Source organism: Zootoca vivipara, chromosome 15 (assembly GCF_963506605.1).
Source record: "Zootoca vivipara chromosome 15, rZooViv1.1, whole genome shotgun sequence".
NCBI classification, from domain to species: domain Eukaryota; kingdom Metazoa; phylum Chordata; class Lepidosauria; order Squamata; family Lacertidae; genus Zootoca; species Zootoca vivipara.
In genome coordinates, this window is record NC_083290.1 from 14,471,394 (window position 1) to 14,480,825 (window position 9,432).

The window sequence follows — 9,432 nt, forward strand, 5'->3', positions numbered from 1 at the left end:
AACCTAGACTAAAAGAAGATTGGACAAATTCAGGAAGAGGACTATTGATGGCTACTAGCCATGATGGCTATTGCTCTGCCGCTCAGTATCCTATGCTGTGGCCAAATTTCGCACCTTAGCTATTAAAAAACGCAAATCTCTTTTATTGACTAACATATTCTAACAATTTGTTCTGCCCTCCGACGATGATATTGCTGCTACAGTTTTTAGTTAAATCTCTTATTTTTTTATGGTGTTTTATTCCTCTGGACCTGTAGTTTAAGTATTGTACATTTAATTAGTATATTGACTGTTAAAACCCCATATCAGTTGTCTTTATTGTTTATGTAGAGAATTATGCAGAATTTCTGGTTTGATATGCTGGCTGTTTGCCATAATAAACATTGACTGACTGGCTATTGCTCTCCCTCCAGTATCAGATGGGCTCTGCCTGTGCACTGCTCCAACTGGTGGCTGGTGTGCATTTGGGACCGGTAGGACAGAAGGCAGGGAGCCCAACAGTAGGTGGTGCCAGAGCCAAAGACAAGAGGAGCTTGCAAATTGTACAGTGGTACCTCGGGGTGGTGCTGTGGATTAAACCACAGAGCCTAGGGCTTGCTGATCAGAAGGCTGGCGGTTCGAATCCCTGCAATGGGGTGAGCTCCCGTTGTTCGGTCCCAGCTCCTGCCCACCTAGCAGTTCGAAAGCACATCAAAGTGCAAGTAGATAAATAGGGACCGCTGTGGCGGGAAGGTAAACGACGTTTCCGTGCTCTGGTTCGCCAGAAGCAGCTTTGTCATGCTGGCCACATGACCCGGAAGCTGTCTGCAGATAAACGCTGGCTTCCTCGGCCTATAGAGCGAGATGAGCGCCACAACCCCAGAGTCGGACACAACTGGACTTGATGGTCAGGGGCCCCTTTACCTTTACCTTTTTCCCTCGGGGGGCGGGGCGGACGGCAGACGTGGGTGGCCCTGTGGATTAAACCACAGAGCCTAGGGCTTGCTGATCAGAAGGTCGGCGGTTCGAATCCCTGCAACGGGGTGAGCTCCCGTTGTTCGGTCCCAGCTCCTGGCCACCTAGCAGTTCGAAAGCACGTCAAAGTGCAAGTAGATATCCAGAAAATAGGTAAACAGCAGGACGGTAAACGGCATTTCCGTGTGCTGCCCTGGTTCACCAGAAGCAACTTTGTCATGCTGGCCACATGACCCGGAAGCTGTACGCCGGCTCCCTCGGCCAATAACGCGAGATCAGCGCCGCAACCCCAGAGTTGGTCACAACTGGACCTAGTGGTCAGGGGTCCCTTTACCTTTACCTCGGTTTACGAACTTAATCCGTTCCTGAAGTCCGTTCTTAAACCAAATCCGTTCTTAAACCAAGGCACACTTTCCCTAATGAGGCCTCCCGCCACCGATGCCCTTCCACTGCTCGGCTTCTGTTCGTAGACTGAGATAGAGTTCACAAACCGGAACACTACTTCCGGTTTTGAGGAATTCGTAAACTGAATAGTTCGTAAACAAGACTGTTCATAAACCGAGGTACCTCTGTACTTTTGTCTCCCACCTCCTCCCTGCTGAGTTCTACAAGGGGCAACACTGAGACTTAGGAGAAGGAAGCTGACAGACAGGGCCACCCCTTGGGCTGGTTGTCAGTAAGAAGGCAGTGGAGGGGGTGGTGGCCGAGGGCAAACTAAGGTTGGCCTAACGGACCAGCCTCCACTGCACTCTTGACATTGCTGCTGCTTGGTCCCATCCCCTCTACTTCCCAGTAAGAAGCAGCGATGCAACCTGCCAGAGATGAAGTGATGCCAACCTACCCCACTGTCTTCTGTGACTGGGGGCACCGTTTTGTGTTTTGCCCCAAGCAACAAAGTACCTTGGGCCCATGATCCTGCTTTCAACTGAGAGACCTGGAACTGTCTATTGCAGGCATAGGCAAACTCGGCCCTCCAGATGTTTTGGGACTACAATTCCCACTGGTCCTGTTAGCTAGGGATGGTGGGAGTTGTAGCCCCAAAACTTCTGGAGGGCCGAGTTTGCCTATGCCTGTTCTATTGTAATAAAGTGTGCCACTGGGCTTGTGCAAAGTGCAATTCAAGGCCGCTGGATAACCTCATATTCTTTTTCGTGTGCGTGTCTATCTGAAACTCGGGCAAGGAGCTTCTGGGACAGAGGAGGTCTGAGTGACGCACGCTTCCCTTCAGAAAGACAGCAGCTATTACCTGAGAGTAGGGATGTAGAGAGAGTGTTTTCCACTGGGGCCCTGCAGTTGCTACATGCAACACTGAATCTTTTCTGCTGCAATTCGTCTTCGGAAATGGTGAAATTACATGACTGCAATTGTCATTATGTCAATTCTGAATGCAAAGGGGATGCACAAATGGAGGAGAATGTTCGCAGACTGAAAGCTACACCACTAGCAAATATCCATTGCATTTTTAATGGCCCTCAATACGATTTCACTATGCTGAAAACTCTGACCCGTTGTTCTGTATTTATTTATTTCTTAATACTGAAGATGTCATAAACATTTCACTCAGCCACAGTTACTGTCTGGACACTGGACAAGCAAGCAAACATTGACTGCTGCTCACGCCTTCCTCACTCCCCAGGGAAGTGAAGAGCCTTAGCCTCGTATCTGCCGGACGGCACAGCCTCTCTAGAACTTGCCCGGAGAAACTATGTGATGTCACAATGGACTGAGGTCACCTTGCCACCACACAGCCCTCTCACAGGTGCAGCGGATCATTCAGTAAAACTCACCACTTCTTTTTCACTGGTAGGTGTTAGACAAAAATGTCTGAGGGCTGGGACACGTCTTTCTCCCCAGATAAGACTGGAGACATTCCCAAGAGAATCCTAACTTTGAAGGCAGGAGTGGGGAACCTCAGGCTGAATGCAGCCTTGCTGGGCTCTTGATCTGCATCCCACACCCCTTAAATTCTCTCCTGGCCACACACGATGTTTCTCTGCCTGCTTTTAGCTGACTGCATGCATCCTTGAACTGTGATCTTCCTTGCCTGGAGAGAGGACAGAGAGGGGTGTGTGAGTGTCTGTATGTGGAAAAGGTAAAAGGTAAAAAGGTAAACGACCCCTGGACAGTTAAGTCCAGTCAAAGGCGACTATGGGATGCGGTGCTCATCTTGCTTTCAGGCCGAGGGGTCTGGCGTTTGTCCACAGACAGCTTTCCGGGTCATGTGGCCAGCATGACTAAACCGCTTCTGGTGCAACGGGACACCGTGACAAGTACCAGAGAGCACGGAAATGTCGTTTACCTTCCCACCACAGCAGTACCTATTTATCTACTTGCACTGGCGTGCTTTCAGACTGCTAGGTTGGCAGGAGCTGGGACAAAGCAACAGGAGCTCACCCCGTCACGGGGATTCGAACCGCTGACCTTCTGATTGGCAAGCCCAAGAGGCTCAGTGGTTTAGACCACAGCGCCACCCACATCCCTTTTGCTTGTGGGAAACCTTCCAGAGGCAAAAGTGGGGGGGGGGGGGAATGTGACATCAGCACTGCACGTGTCAGAGGTTTCTATAAGGACACACCTCCCTCCAGACCAGCAAAGGGGGTTGCATCCAACTAAGATTTCCTCGAGAGACTAGACCTATTTAAATGAATGGACCCAAGTTAGATGGGCCCATTACTGTATCTTCAATCCTTCAAGGATACAGAGCAGTGCCGGTGAGGGGTGTGGCCTGGAAGAGTGGGATTGGCCTAAGGCAAGTCTCAAGGGCTGGGTAAAGAGGCCAGAGGGCCACATTTATCCTGAGGTTCCCCTGCCAGATTGCACTTCCTGAGTGCTCAAAGCACTTTCTATGCACCATCTCCAGGGTTGCCACATGTCTGGAATTTCCCACACATATCTGGAATACTGTAGTTGGAAGCAGTGTCCGGGTGGAATTTGATCCAGGCAATCCTGACATACGGCAACTCATGTCGACAATGTTGTTTTTGGCAATTCCCCTTAAAAACAGCTCAAAAAACTTCAAATTCTCACTGTTTGAAATATGGCAACCCTAACAATCTTGTTCTAAATCCTTACGATGACTTTGAGAGGTAGATCAGGTGTGTCCTCATGTTTTGCAGATAGGCTTGCTTGGTGTCAAGTTGTGAGATAGGATCTGAAATGGGCATAACTGAGGTCTCCAGCCCTTACCGTTTATCTCTGCCTTCTCTCTCTCTCTCTCTCTCTCTCTCTCTCTCTCTCTCTCTCTCTCAATCCAGGTTTAAAATCTGATGTCCCAAACCAGACCAGAAGAGGAAGAGAGCGAATCAGAGGAGAGATGCCACCAAGAACCAGAAGCAGAAAATGAGGTGCCAGACCTCGATGCAGAAGAATCCAGCTCTAGTGCTCTTCTGGATTCTCCTCAGACTCCCAGCACGGAGCAGCTGCCAAAACAGGAAAACTGGCTGTGGAGCTGGTTTTCTTTCCCCCTTCTCTCCGGTCTCACCTGGCTGGGAGACAGGTAGCAGCTCAGAGGCCTTCCTCAAAACCAAGCATCTCCTCTCCGTAGCGGTGAAAGAGCCGCATTGCATTCTCCCCATTTTAGAGACAGGAAAACAGAGTCTGTATGTGTGTAAATTTGAAATGGAATGTTTCACCAATTGGAGGCGCGGGGGCGGGGGGCAGAATGGGGTGGGGTTAGAACTCAGATGAAAAGCTCAACTCCGTCCCAAATATCTCATTTGGATGTTGACTGTTTCAAGCTCAGTTCCTCGTGTGACGCTAACGAGAACAGCATGAAAAAAATTAATTGCTTCCACTGCAAAAGTATGTCTAATTAGGGGGGGGATGCACAAAAATACATATACACCAGGAGAAATTCGCACCAAAGGTTGCCGAGTTTCCCTGAGGATGTTAAAAATAAATAAATCTGAAACTGGTGTGGAAATGTAGAGAATTGAGTGAAAAAATGAGGAAGCGAAACTGAAACTGATAGGCAGCAATACTTTGGAATATCAGTTGCTGGAAACTGCAGGACAGGAGTGGGCTCTTGTGCTTGGATCCTGCTTGTAGGCTTTCCATTGGAGCATCCGGTTGGTCACTGCGAGAAGAGGATGCTCCTCTTATGTTTTTATGACAGATTCGCACACCCTTTTAAAGCCCCGGCGTGCTCTAGCCTTTTTTTTTAAGGAGCCTTTTGGGCTATTTTAATTGCAAATCTTCCTTTGCCTCTTAGGAACAAGCCCCTGCAGGAGCCCGTCTGCAGTCAGCTGGAGAGGAACAGATCCTCCGGCAAGATGTGCCCAGAGTGCGAGATTCTGTTCTGCAAAAAGTGTGAGACGTTACATTACAGCCGGGTTTTCATTGAACATGGACTGCTGGGCCACGGCACAGAAAACCTGCTGGAGGCTTCGAGCCCAGCGCTTAGTGCAGGCAAGACACAATGAGGACTAGTATGCTCCAGAGTCTAAATGCTATCTTTCCCAACGGGTGAATTAGGGATGGTCCCAGGCCAGAGCTACTACCCTGTTTTCCTGATTGAGGCGCAGTGCCTTTAATGGCTGTGCAATGGGTAGAAATATAACAGCCCACAGCATTCTCACAACCAGGGGAGCAATTCAGTTCACATTTAAAGCAGACTCTCTCAAATTCATATGTGAAATGCGGCCATCCTTCAAAATCCACATGTATCTAAATTTTGCAATGATCCTCCAGAACGAAGGAGAATGCAAGTAATAGGGAAACATGTGCATAATAATGAATATATTGGTGAAAATAACATACAAAATGCAGAAATTACTTGCAAAAATGTAATGTCACACGAGAAGCTTTAGAAGAAATGTGCATTGAAATGCTGCAGTTTGAGGGTTTTTTTTAAAAAGGAAAAATTTGCAAATTGCTGCAGAAACAACCAAATTTAAGATTGGAAAAATCAGGAAATGGAGAGAAATGAAATGGACAGGTACTATCCCTACTCACAATACTGCATCACTCTGTTCAGAGATGTTACCGACTCAGTTACCACCTTAAAGCATAGGACTTCAACCAGTGGGTTGGAAGACCCAGGTGGGTCACAAGGCCATCACAGATGACCAAACCATAGGAGCACTACCTGTAGTATATGAGCTAGAAAACGTTCTCATTTTACCAATTTCTATGACTGCTGCAAAGCAGCAGCAGAAGGGCAAGAGCCTTTTTTCAACAGGATATTTCTAGCCAACTGTATGCCCCACCTTCCTTTAGCAGGGCCCCTAGCGAGGGAGCTCTCTATGGAGCAGGGACATGTTCTGTTCACTTTCTAGTCTTTTTCTGCAGCTTTCCAGACTTCTCCCAGGATGGAAGTCTGCTGGGGACTAGAATGCAGATGGGGCTACTGCAGCGGGTAGCTCAGTTGCCCAGCGGTTGCCATCATAGCAGCAGCTGGGCCCCCCAGAAGTGATGGCAAATGTCTGGCCACAGGAGGTGAGAGTTAGAAGGAGCAAGGGACACCATCACCCTCATTCCGCTCCCTGCAACCTGAAATAGGTCTGGGTCAGGGGGGAACTTCCTTACTGCTTTCCATTTCATAGAAATGCTAAGGGTCCCTTCCAACTCTACAATTCTATGATCCTATGAAAGTAAAACACAAGGTCACTTGAGTCGCAAGCTGGTTGTCATAGAGTATGTCCTCCTTTTTCCAGGCTCTATAGAGCTGGCTGTCCCCCCGGAGGAGTCAGAAGAGGAAATAAAGAGGCAGTGAGAGGGATATTGGATTAATTTCTTGGTAGTCCGCAAGCAATGCTGGCCAACTTGTCTGCTGGTCCTAGAGGTGAGTCCAGCAAGATTGAAATCTGTGCAAGCTCATTCTGGCTGCTGACTAAATGTTCTCTCTGTGTGCATGCATGCATGCATGTATGTATGTATGTATGTATGTATGTATGTATGTATGTATGTATGTATGTGTGTGTGGTCTACCTCATATGGTGGTTGTTTTAACACAGCTGTGTTTTTAAAAGTTGGGGAGAGATCTTGGATGCTTTGGATTAAATCCTTCAACATCACTGCTTCTTTGTGGCTTGTTTTGGCTTCTAGGAGATTGTTGTTAAACGAATAAGAGAGTAAAGGGAAAGCTTTGAAGCAGGCACCCCCAAACCTGGCCCTCCAGATGTTTTGGGAGTACAATTCCCATCATCCCTGACCACTGGTCCTGTTAGCTAGGGATGATGGGAGTTGTAGTTCCAAAACATCTGGAGGGCCAAGTTTGGGGGGGGTGCCTGCTTTGAAGGATACACAGGATGCTGGAAATATCTGGAAGATAATAATCAAGACAAGTCATACACAATCTAATTGAGAGTCCTGCATTGCATGACCATTGGGATCCCTTCCAACTCTACAGTTCTGACACCAATCATAGGAGCCCCACTGTCCTATGAGATGCACCATCAACTGGGCGGTCCACTTGAATCTAGAGATTTCCCAAACACGGGCCCCCTCTTCCTGAAGCAAGACTTTCTCAATAGCAGAGCTGAGGAATCTTTTTCTGGCTGGGGGCTGCATTACTTCCTGGGAAAATTTCTGGGGGCCGAATGCCAGTGGTGGGCATGGTGATGTGGTCTGACATACACACCACTCTCCATCTCTCATCTAACCAAGCGAGGCATGCAATCACAGATGGGGGCAAATTTTGGCTCAGCAAGGGTGCAAAGCAGGGTGGGTGAGGGTTGCGGCCTGGGAAGCACCCTGAGGGCTAGCTAGAAGTCCCTGGAAGGCCGCATTCAGTCCCCAGGCCTGATGTTCCTAAGCCCTGCTCTAAAGGTTTAAGCTGTTGTGGCCAGCACAGCAGTCCTGCGGCTGCATAAATCAAATGCTGTGGCCAGGAAGAAAGAAACCGGTTTCCGAGCCCCTTGCAAAACTGCTTGGTATGCGCTTGGCTGGCAGAGAAATTTCCGGTCCGAGGAAGGAGGTTGCTGCAGAGCGAGCAGCTTGTCAATAGGGGGTCAATGAGGGTCAACAAACTGGCATGTTGCAACACGATGGAGGACAAAGGATGGCAAACAGCCCTTTCCATTCCTTTGGCAGAGGCAGAACCGGCAACGGCGAGGAGGGCTCCTTGCAAGTCAGGCCTCGGCCGAGGAACAGAAAGCACAACAGGAACACTGCGTGGTTGGTTGTGGTGGTGGTTAGGGAATCCCTAGTGCCCACCCCTTCAGGAGCATGAAATATTATCAAGCTAAGATGAGGTATGAAGGTGCTTGCTGCAGCTGCCACCATTAATGCAGCAATGGCAAGGCCTCAGATCAGGTGTGGGGGACTGAGCTCTCTAGATGTTGCTGAACTGCATCTCCCATCAGCCCCTGCAAGCAAGGATAGTGGGAGCTGCTGTTTAGGAACATCTAGAAGATCACAGATGCTCCCCACACCTGCATTAGGTTCATGGGTAAATAAAACACAAGAATGGGGAGAGGAAGGATTGGGCATGCTAGTCCTCTCCACTATCACCAGAGGTGCAGCAATCTGGGTTGGCATGGGGCTGAACACCCTTTAGTACTTCTCCAGCATCACAGAGACACCCAATCAGCAAGGAAAGGAACCTTCTTGGCCACTGAGAAGAGGTTTTCTCACCCTTTGTGCTGATGGGAGCCAATCAGGGTGGAAGGAGGCGCGTCAGTCACAGAGGACAGGTTCCTGGGGTCACTCTGGACAAGGTGTGGGGGAAAACACCGAGTTGTTCTGTTTGCTCCAAGGCTAAGCATTTAGGAATCCTGAAAACACAAGGGGTGTTTCAGTTTCAAGAGAATGGGGTGCAAATTCTGTTACGTACAATGGAACTTCAAGGAAAAGTCACTCTGAAAGACAATATTGGAGAACCCCAAATCATTTGCCCATGTCCATGAACAGAAAATAGTAGACCTAGCTAAAAGGCAATATGTGGATTATCTGCATTGATTGTTGCTATTTTTGAAGAATTATAGGATTATTGCATAATCTTAGAGGGTTGTATCATCTTAGAAGGGGGTGTGGCTGTGGCTATCATGGACTATGCCATCCTTAATTCACCACTACACCGTGCTTATCATTGCAGCCCTCTGGGAGTTGGAGGGCAAATTTCTGCCCTACATGGATATGGCAGGCTCTCTGCGGCAGATGGCCGCCCTCCAACTCACAGGGGGCTGATGGGAGCTGGGAGTGGGGGCCAAGCTGCTGTGCTCACCCCCATTCTCCCTGCTTGCATGCTCTACTTACTCATAATGATGATTGAGTAGGGCTTATGGCAGGGATGAGGGGAAACTGTGGCCCTACATAAGTTGCTGTATGTCACCCCTGACCATTGGTGCTGCTGGCTGGAGTCAGTGGGAGTTGAGACTCCAAAACATCTGGAGGGCCACAGATATTTCTCATTCCCTTTTTATAAGTGCCACAGGCCTCTCTGTGTACTTTTCAGCCACAGACCAAGACGCACTGTCCAACTTGGGTTTCAGGACGAAGGTATTATTTGTATATTTATTTCCCACCCTTCACCCTGAT